The sequence below is a fragment of the Pantherophis guttatus genome, chromosome 8, assembly GCF_059756535.1.
Source record: "Pantherophis guttatus breed Tessera chromosome 8, ASM5975653v1, whole genome shotgun sequence".
In the NCBI taxonomy this organism is placed as follows: domain Eukaryota; kingdom Metazoa; phylum Chordata; class Lepidosauria; order Squamata; family Colubridae; genus Pantherophis; species Pantherophis guttatus.
Genome location: NC_142070.1, coordinates 41,392,185 through 41,413,572, shown reverse-complemented (window position 1 = coordinate 41,413,572; position 21,388 = coordinate 41,392,185). Strand labels below are relative to the sequence as shown.

The following is a 21,388-nucleotide window of genomic DNA, read 5'->3' as shown; positions in this document are numbered from 1 at the left end:
TTTCCTCCCGATCAGCTGGAACTTAGAAGGCAGAAAATAGATGGGGATGGGACCAGTCAGAATTTCCACAACCGATTCTCCAGAACTGGTCAGAACCTGCTGAAACCCACCTCTGCTGCTGCATCCCTAAGTGGAATTTCTGAAGTTAGCATATAAAACAGGAAGAAAAGTTAGGGAGGCAAGCAAGCAATCTGCACTGAAGAGTTGCTATTAGTGATGATAAATAGGTGCTAAAGTAGGCTGCACATTAGTCAATAATACAGAATTTAAAGTATAAATAAAGATCAGGGTGTCTGTTTCAATATCTGATACCCATTTGGATGTTTGAAGTTCAACTATCTGAGGAGAATAATCAGGGCTAAATTTATAGTTATTTGATTTAGCTTCTTTTCCCTGCAGGTAGTGTTATTTTGCTTAATGAATGTTTGGTTTTATTCACCCAAAGATTTACTTCAAAACCCTTTTCAAGAAATCAGCTTGTGGTCAAGGCTGTTTGCCTTTTCCTTGCAACATGCTGCATATTCATTATTTGCTACTTCAAGACTATCTAGTCTCTATTGCCCTACAATGCAGAGGTATCGCACCAACCTTGTGTCTGAGCAGCACCAGCTTACAGTCTTACAGCAATTATTTTTCTTCTTTCAACTTTTTGTTTCTTTTTTAAAAAAAATGTTTAAAAATTCATCCCAATTCTAAAGAAAAAGAAACAGTCATTGGAAGGACTAGATTCTTCTCTAAAATGAAAATATTCTTTAATTTGAAATCTATGTTGGTAAACTCCCAGCAACTTATTAACTCCAAGCCCATGAGAAGAGTAATGAGTAAACAGGTTTTAGCTGTGATTGCAATTGTATGAAGTGCACTATCATACTTCCAACATTTCAAACACATTTTATACCCATTCGCATTTTATACCCACCAAAACCCGAATTCCATCATATGGTGAATGGCCCCTTATCAAACACTGAACAAAAGGTGTCAAAACCATCTTTATGTCTAAAATGACATAAAGATCTTCACAATAGATCGACGCTCCAATGATGATAAATATTCAATCAAGCAAGGCCAAGAATCTCCCAGATGATAGTCATTTTCTCTCTCTCCGCAGGCATTGTAGGTGGGTACTTTTCTTAGATGGGACCCCTCTCCATGTCCTCACAGGTCTCAACAATACATGCCAAGCCAGCCCTATAATTTATAACAAGGGGCAGCTTATTACAACTTAATTACAACTTAATTTGACATTGGTAGTACAGTGGTTTAATGCACCCTGTTATTAACACAGCTGCCTGCAATTTCTGCAGGTTTGAATCTTACCAGGCTCAAGGTTGACTCAGCCTTCCATCCTTTCTAAGGTAGGTTAAATGAGGACCCAGTTTGTGGGGGCAATAAGCTGACTTTGTATAAATATACAAAAGTATGAAGGCTATTGCTTAATGCACTGTAAGCCGCCCTGCGTCTCCGGAGAAGGGCGGCATATAAATCAAATTTAAAAAAAAAAAAAACATTAAGCAGCTGCAGTAACCTGAGCCCAGGGCCATTGCAGATCCATTGAGTAAAACCAGTGCTAGATATTAGATATGCCTTTTCAGAGAGCACCTACGATGGAATGTAGTCTGGCTTCCTAGGAGGAACCACCCCCCTTAGATATTTTTAATTTTTAATTTGATTTTAGTTGGGGTGTTTTAAATTTATTGGGCCAAAATTTGTTTAATTCTTTCTTAAAAAAAATTAAATTTTGTATGCGATGTTTTTATTCTTGGCTGTTCACCGTCCTGAGTCCTGTGGGGGAAGGGCAGTATAAAAATCTAATAAAATAAATAAATAAATTAACCACTGTAGTGATTCTGATTGTACCCAACACCCATGTATTAACTAGCATGCTCTGAACTCACCTCCAGACTCCTTAATCCACTTCTGCTTCTGCACTCAGTGGTTCATCAGATCCCATCAACCCACTGCAATAATTACTGCAACAGACACAGGGGTATAGAATCACACTGATTCTATGCCAACTCTCACTGAGTCTAATCAAGGCACAGAAACAATCTCAATATCAACTAAAAATTGTGATCATCTGAAAAGGATATCACTGCTTCCCTGCCTTACCCCCTCAGTTCTTATACCTCAGAAGGAAAATAAATGCTCTCCATGTCAAGTGCCTGCAATCTGGAAAGGACATATGCCATAGTGTTTCTAAATTACAGAATGAAAATCCTATTCTTTTTAGTCAGATTCTTCTGCCACAGATGGGCACAACATTTAAAGGCTACCTGGGAGTGGGGAAGGCTCTATTTCTTTGAATCCCCATGTCACAACATAAGGGGTGCAACATGGCTGCTTCCCAAGGATGATAACTCCACAGAAGCTGTAGGATCCAGGCCTTCCAACCTGTTTCTATGAAGTTTCCTCATGATTGATAGTCATCCTAGGACTTCAACACATTGCACCAACACCACTAAGATTTCCCCCCACCTTAAAGGTAAAGGAATTAGAAAAAAGACTTCCTCCTTTCCCATAAATCCAATAAAAATTTTATACTGAATGTTCTGCAGAGACTGTTTTGTTTACCTTACTAAAAATTAATTCTTGTGGATTAATTATAGTGGATCAGTGTGTATTCTTTCTGTAACAGAAGCTGCAGTTACTTGAATGTTTGCTGCCTGACTGAGTTTTCCACTGTGTGGAAAATTTGCTAATAAAACTCTTTCAGCCCTAGGGCTGAAAAGAGTACTCTGAATGGTAAGGAGTTTGTCTACAGTCTCAGAACTCTCTTTTTCTCTTTTTGTATTCCACCTATGGAAAAGTTGTACCCTGCTGGCTCTGGATACAAGTGTGTAAATTGACTGAGAATATGCTTTATTTGAATCTGACCATTATAGCTCCATGACACTTCAAAACATTATTTTTGTCTTGAAAGATCCAACAGTGATCTCTGCTCACGGGAAACCGTAAAATAATTCAGTTTCAGTAGGATATCTTTTATTTCTTTTTGTAAAAATCATTTGCGCTTTCCCCCAAATGTTAAGTCATCCCTATTTTCTTTCATTAAAGACATTGTCCACTGTAGCACACTCTTTCTCCTGCTGTGAAAAGTTATGTGCAGGTCCTGTCTAAAACCTCGATAACTTGTGTGAATGTCAATTTAAATGGCCTGATTGGTTTTATAGGATGATTTCCAAACTCTCTCAGTCTGCTTTTAGAAACATGTCTAACTCCTTTCATAAATATCTCAAACCCCAGAAGAGGAAAAGGGATTTATTGGGATGACTCTACTAAGACTTGATAAGATTTTTCATCTGTTTATGGATCTCCCACCACATCAGTAGTAATGATCATTTAAACTCTGCATAGGTCATCTCAATTCTTTGGATATTTTTTTATTGGAGTTACTCTGGTAATCCAGACAGCATACAATTTGATAAATAAAATAAATTATCACACTCCAAAAATGAGGGTGCAGCTTTCATAGGAAAGTTTTTGACAAACCCATTATCAGTAGGTCTTTAAATGACCTAGTATTCCTCTGAGACAAATTGATGTTGAAATGCTTTCCACAGCAATATTGCAGTTAGACATCACAGGAGTGTCAAGTACAGTGGGTAAATGGGAGATAGATTGCAAAATGAGACAGTTGGACTATTCTAGGGATGAGATTTTGCAGAAGGTTAAAACAGAATCCTCATGTTGTGTAAGCCAAATATTAATTAACAGAAAGGGAAGGACATTCTAGTTTCTTAGCATGCTTTCCTATTTATTAATATTTGTTAGTTTCAGCATTTACTGTTTCTAGGCCCCATCAGTTTTGATAGTCCATTTTGGCAGTAGGTAACCTGAAATAGATGATTTACTAATAGCGAATTATTTACATTTTATTGTGTCAATGCTGACATTTGCAGCAAACCTGTTTCAACTTGAATAGCTTTGCATTTTTAATAGCCTTATTATATACTGTAGAATAGATAAGAGAGCCTATTCCAGAAGAGGGAGCTGGAATGCAATTTCATTTGGTCCTCTATATTTTGAGAGAATAGGTATTAGAACTGAATCTAAGATGTGAATTTTCATGAGCAAGACAGTCTCTTTTGCCAACTTTTCAGGACAAAGTTGCAAAAATGGATGCAAACCAAGAGCCTTGGTACTACAGTGGTTTAAAGCACCCTGTTATTAACACAGCTGCCTGCAATTTACTGCTGGTTCGAATCTCTCCAAGGCTCAAGGTTGACTCAGCCTTCCATCCTTTCTAAGGTAGGTTAAATGAGGACCCAGATTGTGGGGGCAATAAGCTGACTTTGTATAAATATACAAAAGTATGAAGGCTATTGCTTAACGCACTGTAAGCCGCCCTGAGTCTTCGGAGAAGGGCGGCATATAAATCAAATTTAAAAAAAAAAATGGACAAAAGGGCTTACTTATTGAGGAAGCTTTTTTTTGTCAATAGATTTAATGTGCTTGTAATGAACTGAGTTCTCCAATCATTTGATTAGCCAGTTATTTGATTATTTTGCATCAAGTTAGCTTCTTCTGCAGATGTAAATATGTAGATAAATATAAGTCAAGGCTCATAATTACATGGGAACATGTATTTTCATAGCAAGCAGAGGTTTGTAGATTGTGTTTTTAGGATATTTATTACTATCTGATGCATCATTCATGAGGAAAAGATGCACTCTGAAACAATTCAAAGTGCTAGTGATTACCTAAACAGCCAGATGCATCAGGTATTGCATTGCCAGAACTGAAATAATCTGACTGGTTATAACGTCTAGAAAGGAGTTGTTCTCACAAGATTTATATAAGGCAGAGACAGTCAACTGTTCTTTTCAATAGTTGCCCCTATATTGCTATTATTAACTGGTCAAGTATCTTGACTGCCATGATTATTTATTTTTGATGTTTTTAAAATTGTTTTTTATTATTTTAAAAGGTTTTAATTGTACTATATTTTTTGAATTGTAAACTGCCCAGAGTCATTGACTGAGATGAGCAGCTATAGAAACTGAATAAATAGGTTGGAACCAGTGATGGAATTCAAATTTTTTTACTACTGGTTTTGTGGGCGTGGCTTGGTCGGCATGGCAGGGGAAGGAGACTGCAAAATCCCCATTCCCTCCCCACTCCTGGGAGAAGGATATTGCAAACTCTTGACTCCCACCCCACTCTGGGGACAGCCAGAGGTGGTATTTTCCGGTTCTCTGAACTACTCAAAATTTCCGCTACTGGTTCTCCAGAACCTGTCAGAACCTGCTGAATAGCACTCCTGGTTGGAACATACTTCAGATGCATGAGTACCACATATTCATTCTCTTTCTCTCTCTCTCCCTCCCTCCTCCCCCCTTCACACAAACGTATATTCATAAATAAAACAATACATTATACAAAAGGGATTTAAGAATTATAATGTCTTACCCACCCCTGTCAAGCCTGAGAAAAATGTACTACAATACCGACAAAGCCAATGGTAAAAGTTGAGCTTGAGCCATTTAACATTGTAAAAATAAAAAATAACATCATCCCTAGATTACAAAAGTAACTATGAATTTGAGAAAGCAACTATGTTATACTTCAGAATTATGTAAGACATTTTAACCTTAAGAGGGGTAAAAAAAAGGCTTTAAAGAAAGAAAAAATAAATTGTGCCAGTCACATTTATTTATAGACCTTTTTTCCCCAATCATTTCACTCCAAGTGAAGAACTTAGTCACTTATGATATGATTGTGGCTGTAACCATGGTGAACTTTGTCACATTAATAGTAGTAGCTGAGAATAAACGATTAGCAAACACAATACGGTATAGAATCCAAAATGATGCATTAGAGGCCAATCTTTGTGAAAGGATTACAAGTGCATCTTGATCTCCCATTTTTCTGCAGATGAATGACTTAAATGCTTCTCTTTATCCTCCAAATATGCTCGGTAAACAAAGCACTCATAAACTCAATTTTTAATAGTGAGCTGCTCTTTGGATATGTTCTTTAGGCAGAAGAAAAAGATGGTATCTCTACATCCATTTTATCTACTTTTCATTTCCCAGAAAAAAAGAGATAGTGCGTGAATTGAGCTGTACTGTTTTATTGATTTCATTAGGATGTTATCATTATTTTCTCTTATGTTGTCTGGGCTTCTGCTGGATCCAGTCCATGAAACTTCAGGGCATGCATGCACATTTTCTTCCTAGTTTATGTATACATGAAGCACCATTAAAGCTGGCATTGGAAGTCATGTATATCATTATATTAAGATTTGCCTTAATTTAAATATTGATGCATCCTATTAGTTGATGTTTGTAATATTTACCTATATTATCTAGCCAATTTACTTTATTCCACGAAGGCAATGAGATTGAAAGCAAGGCGAGTTCGAAAGTTATTGTCCAGAATATGGATCTTTAAACATGAGAAAATTTTCAGAAGGGGATGAGAGTTGCTGGAGCTGTTTGGATCTGTTCATGATTTGGATGTGCCATTCTTTTTTATAGAAGTAAAGTTAGTAGAGATATGTGAAAGCCTAGCATTTCCTCTATACAAAATGTCTCCTATGAACAATTTTGGGGTGGGAATGGGAAATGGTGTATACATCAAGTAACTTATTTTCTAATGAACCTATTTTTGTATGCAATTTTGGGTTGCATTCACAAGAAGTCTAAGAGTTGTAAAGGTCCAAGGAAACCACATATAATATTCCAGTAAATGCAAACCAGGCTAGGTTTTTAAAAAATCTCTAGCAGTTAAGTTTGGTAGATCTAATCAAATTCATTTTAAATGTTTGGGAAAATTTTCACTCTAATTGTTTAATATTAAGCTGTCAAGTTGACAGTGAAATACATAAATGTTTTTGTACTTTAAAGGTTAACAATATATTTGTTCATAAGCTTTAATTGATTTTTTCTTGCAAATTCAACCTATCTCCAGAAACTGTTGTTAAGATGAAAAGCTACCATGGTACGTTAATCTCTCTAGGGCTTTGACTTTTTTCATTAATCTTCTAATATTTTTTTTTATTAAATTTCTCTATAAGAATATGAATAACTCAGTCACATTTTTTATAAGATCAGTGCATTTCTAATAGTAAATGCAGCAAGCTACAAGGAGCTATTATGCTACTCTCTTTTGGGGTAAAGATTATGTAAAATGATTATGTAAAATGAAGCAAAGGAATAAGAAAGGGTAAGCAAAAGAAAAATCAAAATTATGAGATAAAAAAGAAAAGAAACCAGAGCTAAGTCTAGTTTACACTAACACCATTCTCTGCATCTCTCCATAATCTTTCTAATCTTGCCAACTATCCTTGTTTCTATCATATCCAATTGAATAGAGTGGGAAGGGACCATGGAGGTGTTCTAGTGCAACTCTCTGCGGAAGCAGGAGATTCTATATCAGTGTTGGCGAACCTTTTCGGCACTGGGTGCCAAAACAGGAGCACGCACAAGAGGGAGCACCAGAAACTGGAAGAGCAGCTCCCCGGTGCGCATGCACGGGAGCACCGGGAATTGGAAGAGCAGTTCCTTGGCACGCAAGCTGAGCTTCTGTTTATGGTGTGTGCTTGCACGCTGGTCACTTGGTCTTCTGGCTCCTGGCACACACGTGTGTGCGAAGACCAGCTGACCGGTGTGCATGCACACACCGGAAATCAGAAACTCAGTTTCCCGCCATGCGTATGCACGCCAAGGAACTGCTATCCCGGTTTCCTGTGCTCCTGTGCGTGCACACCAGGAAGCTGCTGTTCCAGTTTCTGGTGCTCCCTCATGTGCAAAGACCAGCTGGCCAGAGCGCATATGTGTGCCAGAACCCGGAAGAACAACGGGCAATGGCTGGCGTGCCTGGAGAGATGCTCTGATGCCACTTCCTTCATGTGTGCCATAAGTCCGCCATCACGGCTCTATATCATTTCAGTCAAATGACTGTCTAGTCTCTTCTTAAAAATCTCCAGTTAAACCCACAACTTGGGTGGGTTGCTGCTCCACTGGTTAATTGTTCTCACTGTTAGGAAGCTTCTTTTTAATTCTAGGTTGCTTCTCTCCTTGATTAGTTTCCACCAGTAGTGGGTTTCAAATCCCGGCACTACCGGTTCGCTATCAGTAGTGGGCAAGCGCGCTCGCTTGCTTTGCTGTGCATGTGCAGAGTGTTTTCGATGACATCTGGGCAGGTGGGCGGAGCCTCCTGCCACCGCTGCTACCGGTTTGCCTGAATCAGGGCGAATCAGGAGCAACCCACCACTGGTTTCCACCCATTGTTTCTTGTCCTGCTCTCTGGTGCTCTCTGGTGCTTTAGACAGTAAGTTGACCCCCTCTTCTTTGTGGCAGCTCCTTAAAAGCTGCTATTATGTCATCCCTACTCCTTCTTTTCTCTAGACTACCCAAACCCTGCAACTGTTCTTCATATGTTTTAGTCTCCAGGCATTTCATCAGCTTTTATCTGCACTTTTTCCAAAGTCTCAACATCTTTTTTGTAATGTGGTGACCAAAACTGTATGCAGTATTTTGGACATGGTCTTACTAAGGTTTTATAAAGTGGTACTAATATTTTACGTGACTTTGATTCTATGCCTGTTTATACAACTTTTTTGGCTGCTGCCTCACACTGCTGGCTTATATTTAATTTTTCATCTACAGACCTTCTGCAAGAAATCCTTAGTGCCACGTTAGAATGCATCATACCAGGGGATGCTTCAAGATGGTCACATATCATAGTGATTACTTATAAACAGCAATTGCTTCCTTCCAGTGTCCATACCCCACTCACATATTGATATGTGTTCTATAAATTCCTATATCTTTTAGAAGCATTCATCAACTCCATCTGAACATGCCTTTCTAGTTTTTCCCGTCCTTCCTCCTCATTCATTCATTCTTTCTTAAAATTGTTTTGCAATTAACACCTGTTTAAATGATCAACAATATAGCACTATCTGCATATAAAAATATTCATACTTTTTGTTCCCAACTAACATATCTCTAACATCACAGTAAATATACTTTATAGATATATATTTCTCCATGGATATGCAGTATTTATAAGAAAGATCATACTTCCTTGTTTTACTCCTGATTTAGTGTGCAACCAAAGGCTAAGCTTCTTATGCATATTTGTTTTCATCATGTTCTATCTCTGCAGATATATATATATATATATTTAAAAATATATCTTTTCCTAGTGAGCAGCACTCAGGAGATACATTTTTTTGGAAGGAAAAAGATTATTTCTTGTCTGGCTTCTGGAAATTCTAAAAAGCTACACTTTGTGCAGATCATGGGACAATTACTTTTGCAAGTTATGGGCTAGTGATATCACAGAGCAGCTCCCACTAGGAATAGTAAGTGACCAGAATAATTTCAGAGAGTTTTATATACTCTTGTGCCTTTAAAATATGTGTGAAATTGTATTTTTCCTAATTCTTTGCTCCAGTCAATAATGACTGCAATGTTTTAATCCTCTCTTCTCTATTTTGCAATAATCAATCAAAGCTCATCATACATTTTATCAGAGTATTTCTTATAACTTCCATGCAAAGTGAGAATAACTACCTTATGCTTGTCATTGACTTAAGAAGATACAGATGCTTGGCTATGACTCTCAGTAAATCACTCGTTTGCAATGCAGGTGGGGATAATCAAAGTAGTTGTGTTGAAACTTTTGAAGGATAAGGCTGCTTTAACACTCCCGGCAGAGATGTATTCCCCTATTTGTTCTGACCCACTTGGCAACTTCACTTTCTCATTGCTTTGGCTAGCCTTAATACCCATATATTCTCTCTCAACTAGGTGAAAGCAACATTGATGTAATGATTTAAGGAAGCAGGCTAGAGTCTAAGACCTAGTTCAACCTTAAGGCAGCTCATTTTGTCTCAGCCCTTGAAAAAAACAAAAGAAAATCACTTCCAAAATCTTGCCAGGAGGCAATAATGTTTTGAAGCTTCTCAGACACAAAAAAGGTATCAGAATATGTAGTTGTTTCAAAATATTCAAAATGGCTGTTTATATATGTAAGATATGTGTTTGTTGTTGTTAGTTGCAAAGTCATGTCCGACCTATCGTGACCCCATGGACAATGTTCCTCCAGTCCTCCCTGTCCTCTACCATCCTCTGGAGTCCATTTAAGGTCACGCCTACTGCTTCAGTGACTCCATCCAGCCACCTCGTCCTCTGTCGTCCCCTTCTTCTTTTGCCCTCAATCTTTCCCAGCATTAGGCTCTTCTCTAGTGAGTCCTTCCTTCTCATTAGGTGGCCAAAGTATTTGAGTTTCTTCTTCAGGATCTGGCCTTCTAAAGAGCAGTCAGGGTTGATCTCCTCTAGGACTGACCAGTTTGATTGCCTTGCAGTCCAAGGGACTCGCAGGAGTCTTCTCCAGCACCATAGTTCAAAGGCCTCAATTCTTTGGTGCTCAGCCTTTCTTATGGTCCAACTTTCACAGCCATACATTGCAACTGGGAAAACCATAGCCTTGACTATACGCACTTGACTATACGCACTTTACGCACGGTCACTCATGACCTTGTCACCTCCCGGCTGGACTACTGTAATGTTCTCTACATGGGGCTCCCCTTGAAGAGCACTCGGAGGCTCCAACTGGTCCAGAACATGGCCACATGGGTGGTTATGGGTGCAACTCATTGTGCTCATGTAACACACCTCCTGCGCGAGCTGCACTGGCTCCCAGTGGTGTTCCGAGTGCAATTCAAGGTGTGGTTACCACCTTTAAAGCGCTCCATGGCATAGAACCAGGGTATTTACGGGACTGCCTTCTGCCATCAATAGTCTCCCACCGACCAGTTTGCTCCCACAGAGAGGGACTGCTCAGGGTGCCGTTGGCCAAATTATGCCAGCTGGCGACACCCAGGAGGAGAGCCTTCTCAGTGGGAGCTCCTGCCTTTTGGAATGAACTGCCCCCAGAAATACGTACAATCTCTGACCTCCGGGTTTTTCGCTGTGTCCTCAAGACCCTACTGTTCTGACAGGCGGGGCTGTCTATTTAAGTGGTTTTTAAATTGGAGTTTTAACTTGGGGTTTTAAATTTTGGCTGAAACTATTTAATTGATTTTAATTACTTTTAATGATGATGTCTGTATATTTATGTTTTTAAATTGGCTGTACACCGCCCCAAGTCCTTCGGGAGAAGGGCGTTATATAAATAAAATTAACATTAACATTAACATTAACTTTTGTTGGCAGGGTGATGTCTCTGCTTTTTATTATGCTGTCTAGATTTGCCATAGCTTTCCTCCCCAGGAGCATTAATTTAATTTCATTTATTTAATTTATGTGTATTAAATGTAAAAAAGCAAGCCTCAAAAATAATATTACATCATGAGCATTCAGTTTTAATTTTCCAAAATATTTATTTTTATGAGCCCTTTCTACAAGAGTTCGGGATGACTTACATGAAGATTTTATTTTCATTTTATCTCCACAAAAAACCTATGATTTAAATTGGACTTAAGAGTGAGTGATTGGGTCAAATTTCTCCTGGGAATTTCCATGGCTGAGGGTAGATCTGAATCTAGATCTCAATCTTAATCCAAGACTTTCACTGCTACACTATGCTGGCTCTTATCATTCCAAATTTGGAAGAGGGAATAATTTAAATCTTTTCTCACAAATTTTCCATTAACAGAAACCTACAAGATGGTGCCACCAATCAGGCTCTTTTGACATTGTAAACTGGTGAACTGCAGAATGTTTAGGTCTTCTACAAGCTTGCTCAGAAGCCCAGCAGGTGGAAACAAGGAAGTGAATAGTCTCTCCCTCGAGAAGAATAATACAACAGTATCTGGAATATTTCCCTTCTTCCTTCCTGTACTTTTGCCCGTGTTTCTATTCCTCAGCTCCTTGTAGCTTGCTGGTCTGAATCCATCTAAGCTCTGTTTTTATTTACCTGCTATGCCAGCATTACAAATGGGTACATTACTTCTCATTTTGTGATACTGACCTCCTCTCCTCTGTAAAAAGCCCAAATTTATCATTATTCTACTTTGGGAGGGGAAAAAAAAGATTGCCTCAGTTTCATGAGCTCTGTTCTTCAGCTGTTGGAACGGTCAGCTCAGCCTGGTTAGTATTATTTTCTACTTCTCCTTTGCTGTGATGAACGCAAATACCACTTGGAAACTGAAGATGAAAACTCACACCCTTATTTTTTTCCTCCTGGACTTACATAGCCATACTTATGTTTTATCAGAGGCCACATATGTTACTCTCATAACAAGACAAGGCTTATAAAAGTCTTAACATCTTCAGTGTTCTTTAAACTCTCTTACTTGGATACAACACACTGCTTAAACTAAAAAAGTTCTTTGGTGATTTCTACTGTATTTTTCCCACTGTGGTGTTTGAAGGCTTCCCCTGTCCAGTCGTTTCTGATTGTAGGGGGTGGTATTCATCTTTGTTTCTTGGCTGAGAGAGCCAGCATTGTCTGAAGAGATTTATGTGGTCATGTGGCCATTATGATTATAGGTCGAGGGTCAAAGAATGCTGTTACCTTCTCACCGAAGTGGCATCTATTTATCTATTTGCATTTGAATCTTTCGAACAATAGAATTCCCTATCCCACCAGACTTGAAATTTTGGGCTTGGAAAATCTGGAACTGCGCCACCTGCGATCTAAGCACAGTACACAAAATTATCTGCTACAACATCTTACCTGTCAAGGACTTCTTTAGGTTCAACTTCAATAATACACAGGCAAACAATCAGTACAAACTCAGGGTAAATTGCGCCTAACTTGATTGCAGAAAATACGACTTCAGCAACAGAGTGGTCAATGCCTAGAATGCTCTACCTGACTCCATTGTTACATCCTCTAACCCTCACAACTTCAACCTTAAACTGTCTACTGTGGACCTCACCCCATTCCTAAGATGTCCATAAAGGGGGCATACATAAGCATACCAGCATGCCTACCATCCCTGTCCTACTGTCCCCATTTATTTGTATTCATTTCTTTTCTTCATATCTATGTTTATATTTATACCTGCTATCTTGTACATGTTTGACAAACTAATAAATACAAATACAAATAGATGGGCAGGAACAAGGGAGCTCACATCCTTGTGCGGTGCTCAGGTCTCAAATTCAGGGTGTCAGCTTTCCAGCTGACAAGCTCACCATCTTTAACTGCTGACCCATCATGTCCCCACTTTGGTGTTTATAAGAACTGAGTTAGGTAGATAAAGACATATATTAAAATCCAATATTCCAAAGAATGTCATATATTCTTTGTGAAATTCTTATATTCAAGTTATGGACTATAACACAATTAGCCAATTCACTGCAATTATTATCAAGAAAAAGGACCTTTGAAGACGTGATTGTTTTCTTTGGTTACAAAGATTCCGTTAGATGGCTGGATGGAGGATTGACTTTTGGGATGGTCAAGAGCTCCTTCAACTCTAGAAGCACCAGCTGGGCTTTCCAATGGTCTGTTTGAGCTATTCCTTTTGATTTGCTACTCCCAAATATCTTATAGGATTAATTTTGTCAGCCACTTTAAAAAAAGGACTGTTTTTAAAATGACTGACTAGCTCGATCTCATTATTTGAGAAAAGTAGAAAACAATTTATTTGTGATTGACTGCAGGGTCAAATGAAAAGAAAGCCCAAAGAAGAAAGAGTCTTGCTGAAGCTGAAATTGTCTGGGGGGGAAAAAAAAGAAAGAAGCTAATTTCTTAGAATGGTAGAATAATAGAATTTAAGGATGGAAGTAACCTTGAAATAATTTAGTCATTCTCCTACCCAAAGCAAGAATCAACAGGATTTCTCTTGTCATTAAATAAACATCTGCAAAAATTAAAGGAAAGATACAGTGTTAAAGATTTTTCTGAATCTCAACATTAGATAGGGAAACTGACTCCAAGAATATCCATATTTACCTGGACCCTCAATTGGTGACTCTACTAACCAAAAACCAAACCAATGGCACAAAAGATAATATTAAGGTTGTATTAAAAGCAATACAAAAGAATACACATTATTTATCTTTTCTTTTCCTTATACTTTTACCCCCATGATTAAACTCTGGGATACCTCCCAAGAACTCAGCTTGGGAAGCAGTTATTGAGTATTTAACAGTACTTTCTCATGTAGGAGTTGCAGTTCAGCAGTGCCTGGAAGTACTCCACTTCTCATCCCTGCATTATGCCAACAGTTTGCATGCTGTGGTTGTGATGTTGATTGTTTTCTCATGTCATGCCTCTTATTTATTCTTTTGTAAAAGGTTCAGACAGCCCTGCAAGCTGTTTAGCTTCCTTGGTAGCTTGTCTAAAATTACTCCAGCTTTTGTAATCTCTGTTCTACATGTAGCAGACATTTAGAAGCTAAGAAATGACATTGTTATATTCTCCTGTGTTAAATTTCTTTCATCCTTCCTTAAAGAAATTTGTATAATAGTCATAGACTTGTACTTTTTATAATTCTAGGGGATACACTTATTTTCTTCCTGTTAACATACTGGGAAGCTTGATTAGGGAAGCTTGAGTTTTCTTAATCTGTTGAATGCCTCAAGTTATACATTAAAAATAAACATTTGGGCTGCTCCTATTCCTTTTTCTCATCTTTAATTGTTTTAGAGTGTACTAGCAAAAGGCAATTAACAATCCTACTTTCTTTAACAAAATTTCTTCTCTTTCCTTTCAAATCCCCTTTTTCTATTATTTGTGAGTACCAAACCACAACTGCAGTATTCTCACGTGTGATATATACTTATTCATTCAGATTCTCCTAAAAATGTCCAAAATTTGCTAAAAGTCCATATTTTTTTCTAAATTTGAAAGGGAAAAATAGTACTGATATGTTGGACATATATATATGTATATATTTCTTTTTAAGTGACCTTAAACATTTGCTTGGATAATGTGAGCAGGTAGAGAAGTCACTTCCAAAGAAAACCAATATATTAAGGGTTGCTACAATAGACACTGTAAGGCTTTATGTTCTTTCATTAGGGTTTATGTACTGGATGTCTTCTTCAGGATATCTGCATTTTACCTATTGATTTCAAATACCAGGTGTTGTGATGGTAAGTGCATTTGAACTTCACCAAGGATTTTGTGTTATTCTAATCTGTGGACATTTCTCTCTCTCTCTCTGTCTAGATTACATGACAACCATTCCACATTAGACCAATGCAATGATTTCAAAGGCAAGAAAGTACTTGGAAGCATATGGAATCTTCTAGGTAGGACCAATTTCAATTTCTTTAAGCATCAATGTCTTTTTCTAGGATTGCATGGTTGCTCTCTGTGCAATCCTGGGAAAGAACTCATTTGGTTCAGGAAGCTATAGAGACATTGAATGCACACTTTGGAATACTTTTTTCTTTTTCAATCTGAAGAGATGCACAACCTACTTTTTATACATATTATTCTTTCAGATGTTGCAGGATTTTAACTCAAAATCAATCATAGAATTTGGCATGTGATAAACCCAAATGTCAGCCTTTAGCATCATATTTGCAGTAAAGCTGAATGCCATTACAATTCATTGTATAATTGGAGAGATCAAATTCAGTTCCCTCCGCAGCCATAAAGTTCAATGGATGACCTTCAGCCAACTGTTATCCCTCAAAGAAAGAAACTAAGAAAGTCCTGGCTTAGTAGCTAGTTGCTATGGAGTCAAAGTCCATGAATTCACTTTTTAATTAAAAAAAATTAACAATGAAAAGCAAGAATAGATCACTGGAAAGCTCCTAGTAAATGAGTGTGGTATAATGGGAAAAAAATGAGAGGGAGTTGAGACAGAGAACCATGAGCTGAAATTTCTGGACAAATATATGAAGTTTCGGGGAGCCTAGAAGTCTCTTACCTGCTATCCTAAAAAAGAGAACTTGTAAGAAGCAAATAACATGGAATACAGTCTTTTAAGCACCTTTGATAATAGTCATATAGGATATGATAAGATAGATACTGTAGATAAATGATCTACCCTGGAGATCATGTTGGTTGATGCTAGGTAGAATACTTATAGGGATTTAGCAGAATTTGAAATAGCTCTCTTCCAGATGACATTTTTTAAAGGAAACTTTTCTCATCTAGTAAATGATTTACAGTTTATCCAAGTTAAAGTACAGCTTAATGAATATGGAGTGGTCAGAATCTGCAATGTAGCCACTGCTTACAGTATCATCAATCAGTTATTCCTATCCACTAAAGTGAAACTTTATTTTACTTTAGTATGTTTTTTTAAAACTTGTCATTGATGGATGAGACATTGTCAAGATTTGTTAGCAGTAGGACTTACTATACTGTGATGGACATGCTATTTGTCTGATTTCTAACCATACATGTAGAATAGAATATAATTTTTATTGGTCAAGTGTGATTGGATACACAAGAAATTTGTCTTGGTGCATATGTTAGATCTATATCATAAAAAACAAATATTCCATTCACAAGGAGAATAGCTCTGATGTGTGCATAATGTGATAATTCCATGGTACCTTTTACAATACAAGCTCTGCTTCTCTTGCCTTCATATAGAGGTTGGGCCACGGAGTGATGGTTCATCTACATAAATTCTTACTCTGATTGTTTGTATGGCATTGCATTATACATATACAGAGAAATTATGGTTGTTGGCTTCAGTAAACCCATTTTAACACATAAATAGGCACATCATGTCAATATACTGAACCCTAATTAATAACATGAGTTGTAGTGTCAGAGCTTCATAAAGACTAAGAATTTCCTCTTTTTCTGATTTTGTCCCCTTTATACTTTTCTTCGAAAAATTCTTTCATTGCTTAATCTATTTTAAAATCTCATTTGCATATAAATAAATGTGTATATGCATCTATTTAAATATAATGTTTCTCAAAGAAAACTTCATGGAATCAATTTTGAGCAAAAATTCTCTTAGAACACTTAGAACTTTCAATTATGAAAGCCAATGATACTATAATGACTATATTATACTAGGATACTTGAATTTTTATTCAGTTTCCTAACCAATGCTTGATAACAACAGTTTTTATGAGGGCAAGTAGTCTTTTTAGTAATGTTAATATTGTATATCTAGGAGAAGTCCAGAGGTGGGTTTCAGCGGTTCTGACTAGTTCTGGAGAACCGGTAGTGGAAATTTTGAATAGTTCAGAGAACCGGTAAATACCACCTCTGATTGGCCATGCCCACATCTATTCTCTGCCTCCTGAGTCCCAGCTGATCGGGAGGAAATGGCAATTTTGCAGTAACCTTCCCCTGGAGTGGAGAGGGAATGGAGATTTGACAGTATCCTTCCCCTTCCTCGCCCACCAAGCCACACCCACCAAACCATGCCAGGCCCACCAAGCCACACCCAGAGAACCGGTAGTAAAAAAATTTGAAACCCACCACTGGAGAAGTCAAGGTAAAAAGGCTGAACAGTTCCACTCTCATGATGAATTAATATCAATAATAAAATCTCATTCAACTAATTCAATGCATCCTCATAGTTTTCTTGACCTGGAATGGAAATGACTCTAATTTTCTTAGAAGTTGGGTTGATTTCCCAGACTAGTCCCCAGATCTGGAAGTTTATAATGGCCTCTCATCCAAAACCAAACCAGATTTCAACTTTTTGAAATTCAGTCTAGGTTGAAGTTGGTTTCATGATGTAATCTAAATGTTGATTCATGGCAACTGGACATAATAATAATAATAATAATAATTATAATAATAATAATAATAATAATAATAATAATAATAATAATAATAATAATAATAATAATAATAATAATTTTATTTCTATACCGTCCTTCTCCCAAAGGACTCAGGGCGGTGTACAGCCTATTTAAAAACACAAGACAAAACAACGATTAAAATTTAAAATGATTAAATAAATGATTAAATAAATTTGGCTCAATTTAAAACCCCAGAAATTTAAAATACCCCAATTTAAAATTATTATGTTGATAGCCAGGCCTGGCAGAACAACAGGGTCTTCAGTGCGCAGCGAAACACCCGGAGGTCGGAGATCTTACGTATTTCCGGGGGCAGTTCATTCCACAGGGCTGAGGCTGAGAAGGCCCTCCCCCTGGGTGTCACCAGCCGACATAACTTGGCCAATGGCACCCTGAGGACACCCTCTCTGTGGGAGCGGACTGGCCAGTGGGAGGCTATTGGTGGCAGAAGACGGTCTCGAAGGTACCCGGGTCCTATGCCATGGAGCGCTTTAAAGGTGGTAACCAACACCTTGAATCGCACCCGGAAGACCACTGGGAGCCAGTGCAGCTCACACAGGAGGGGTATCACGTGGGCACAACGAATTGCGCCCATAACCACTCGTGCGGCCGCATTCTGGACCAGTTGGAGCCTCCGAGTGCTCTTCAAGGGGAGCCTCATGTAGAGAGCATTACAGTAGTCCAACCGGGAGGTAACAAGGGCGTGAGTGACCATGTGCAGGGCGTCCCGGTCCAGAAAGGGCTGCAACTGGCGAATCAGGCGAACTGATAAAAGGCCCCCCTGGCCTTAGTTTGAGATGTTTCAGTGCTTATCCATACAGCTTCATCAGGCAGAGCAAGTTAATTAGGCAGAGAATGGTTGCAATGTACCAACTTCTCCCAGACCAACTTCAAGTATTTTCTTCCCAAAGTATGTTGCAAATGTCAAACAACTTTACCTGGATGATTGAGGATCTTCAGTGACATATTACATGATGTAGCTGACCATTCATGTACATATCTTGCCATGGGTGGATTTCTTGATCATCCCCAAAGATGAACACCACAGAAACCTATAGCAGATAATACAGTATATGTTTTGCCAATCTGCTGACCAGGGAAATAAATGGAAAGATGGAAAAACCATAGGAGGGCTCCTGCTTGCAGATTGCCAGTCTCTGGTGGAGGATATAATTGCAGCTGTGCTTTATATAGTTCTAACCTAACCTTCCTCATTCCTTATTCTATATGATTTTCAGTAACTGTCTTATAATTCTCTATATCTCCCAGATGATCAGCAATCCAACTATGTAGGATTGTTAGGTTTTTTTAAAAAAATCTTGTGTTTCCTCCTTAGTGTTCTGTTCAAGAACTTGGCTTTCACTGCCTTTAATTCCTCAGTCCAACAACCAAGGAAGCCCTGATATTCTCCCATATCAGCCTTTTCTATTACTGAAAGATGATTTTAGTAGTTTCCCCAAATATTTCATCAAGACCAAGCCTCTATTTTTCACTTTCTAGTCTCACAGCAGCTCTGAATTATTACACTGTTAGAAGCCACCTGGATGTGCTAGTATACCTTTGCTTCAGTCTGCGTGCTGCTGTGCTTACAACACTTGCATAGTTCTCTTTGGATATTACAGTGACCGTACAAGACCTACAAGTGCAAAGTCGTTGCATATTTGAGGGGCTGTAAATGTTCTCACATCAGGAGTTGTTCTCAGTTGTAAACTGTTCCCCTCCTTTCCTTTTAGCAGCATCTTGTGAAAAATGAAAACTGTCAGCTTTATCTAGTCTTCATTTTGTTCTCCCTAAACCATAATATCCGTCCATGTCAGAACTAAATTAAAAATAGGGTGAGATTGATATAATAACAATTCAACAAACAAAAGCCTGAATCTAGCTAGATGAATTCTAGCTTTGACTTACTTATTTACAACGGAACGATACAGGAATAAAGCAACTTGTTTCTCTTTCTCTCAGCAGTTTCCCTTTTCTCTAGTACACCTTTATTTCTAATGAGTAACCTGTGTGCATTGCTGTGAGTATCTGAGAGCCTGGCCTTTTTCCAATAATGTGAGAACAGTCAAAGGAAAATTCTAGTCACTTAGACTAATTTGCCCTCTGGAATTAATTGGGCCCTGCTTGAGGAGTTGCTTGGATTTATACATTATTAACTTGCTTTTCCATTTGTGTAAAAATTCAAGGTAGCTTGACATTAACATCTGGATAACAGGATTAGAATCTAGTGTTCTAATTATATGATTAAGTAATATTTCCAGATATATAGTGGTTGTTATGATGGGTCCTTGGTGCTTTCTGAGCTTGGTTGTTTTCTTACAGACTACTCATTTTGCCTCAGCAAGTTTGCCTCAGCAGTGCTGGTAATGAGTGGGCTTTGCTCTCAGTTTATATTCTAGTGGCTTGCCCTGTCAGTGTTGGTGGAGTGGTCTTAGAGGTTTTTTCGTTGGGATGTTTACTGTTAGTTTGTTTGACAGTTCTTTGATTAGAGTATTGTTTGGTTCTTGATTGTTGGTCTGATATTAATCTTGGACGTAATCTATGCTCATCTAGGTATTGATTGCTTCAGGGGAGGTATTTTGGTCATTTTGTTGTTAAAATATTCAAGCAAACATGTGAATTATGAACTATTACAATAGTTTATAGCAAGGGGTCAGTAAATATTACTACTACTACTACTATTACTACTACTACTACGTCAATAGGTGGCAGTCTATCTGGCTGACTACATGAGAAACCATAATAATTCCAGCCTAAACATCTGACTGACTATGCAACCAATTGTAACAATAGTAAAACTTTACTTAATTTTCATAACTATTCCCTCTTTAGGAACTTATCTGGCCAGATTTATACATTATTCTTGCACATATTGGCTGCCATTCCATAATTGTTTCCATGTCATTCTGAATCATGCCTGCATTTTCTATTTATATTGTTGGACTCAACAATACATGGTGAGATTGCATACCAGTGCCTCATCATCTAGCAGGCAAGATATTTTATTACAAACGTTGTCAACTGATATGATAACCAGGAAAGACATGATTATAAACATAGGATCCTGGCAGTTGAGTTACTGGCAAAATTCAAGGGCTCTTTACTGCAAGTGCTGTTTTCACTTTTTAAAAGCAATAGACATTATATATTTATGAGATCTATAAGGCCACCCACTCAAATTGTGAGCCTCTGAATGGTGTATGGCCTAAAAAACAAACACCAAAACACCAAGAAATTTTAAAAAAACCCAACCCTTCCAAATCATGTAGTATTAAACATATAAAAGGTGGTGCCATTTAAAATGAAATTTTATATCCATAATGGGTCTTGTCTCAAACTGGTGCCTAATTGATACTATAGTTGCCTATTTCAGTTATTTAAATATAAAATGTAAATTGGAAAATAAGTAATATAACAAATTAACCAAAAAAAAAAGATTGTCACTCAACTGACCTCCAATCCCAAAGTTGAGCAGAATTGGATTCTGTCATAGATCAGAGGGATATTCATTCATTCAGGAAAAAGCTTCTATTAAGAGAAAAGCAAAAAGAAGTTAGACCTGTTTTACAGCTAAATCTGAGGTTTATCCAATATTAATACAAAAAGTCCACTTAAATCTAGTTTTTTTTTAATAAAGTGAGGCACCATGCCTAATATACTTGCAAGTAATTGCAGACTCATTAACTATAATTAGATATAAATAACATTTTTGAAGGGTACAGGACAAATGCTGGCAGATGCTAAAG

General features: G+C 37.7%; 1 long non-coding RNA gene across 1 annotated transcript; it reads right to left on the bottom strand.

Annotated features, from left to right (window-relative positions):
- Window positions 1-958: 958 nt before the first annotated feature.
- On the bottom strand, window positions 959-21,170 carry LOC117680264 (uncharacterized). The gene is made up of 3 exons (XR_004595605.3): window positions 21,096-21,170; window positions 18,581-18,694; window positions 959-1,188 (listed from the first exon to the last, which is right to left on the bottom strand). It is a non-coding gene; the product is annotated as an uncharacterized LOC117680264 (long non-coding RNA).
- Window positions 21,171-21,388: the final 218 nt, after the last annotated feature.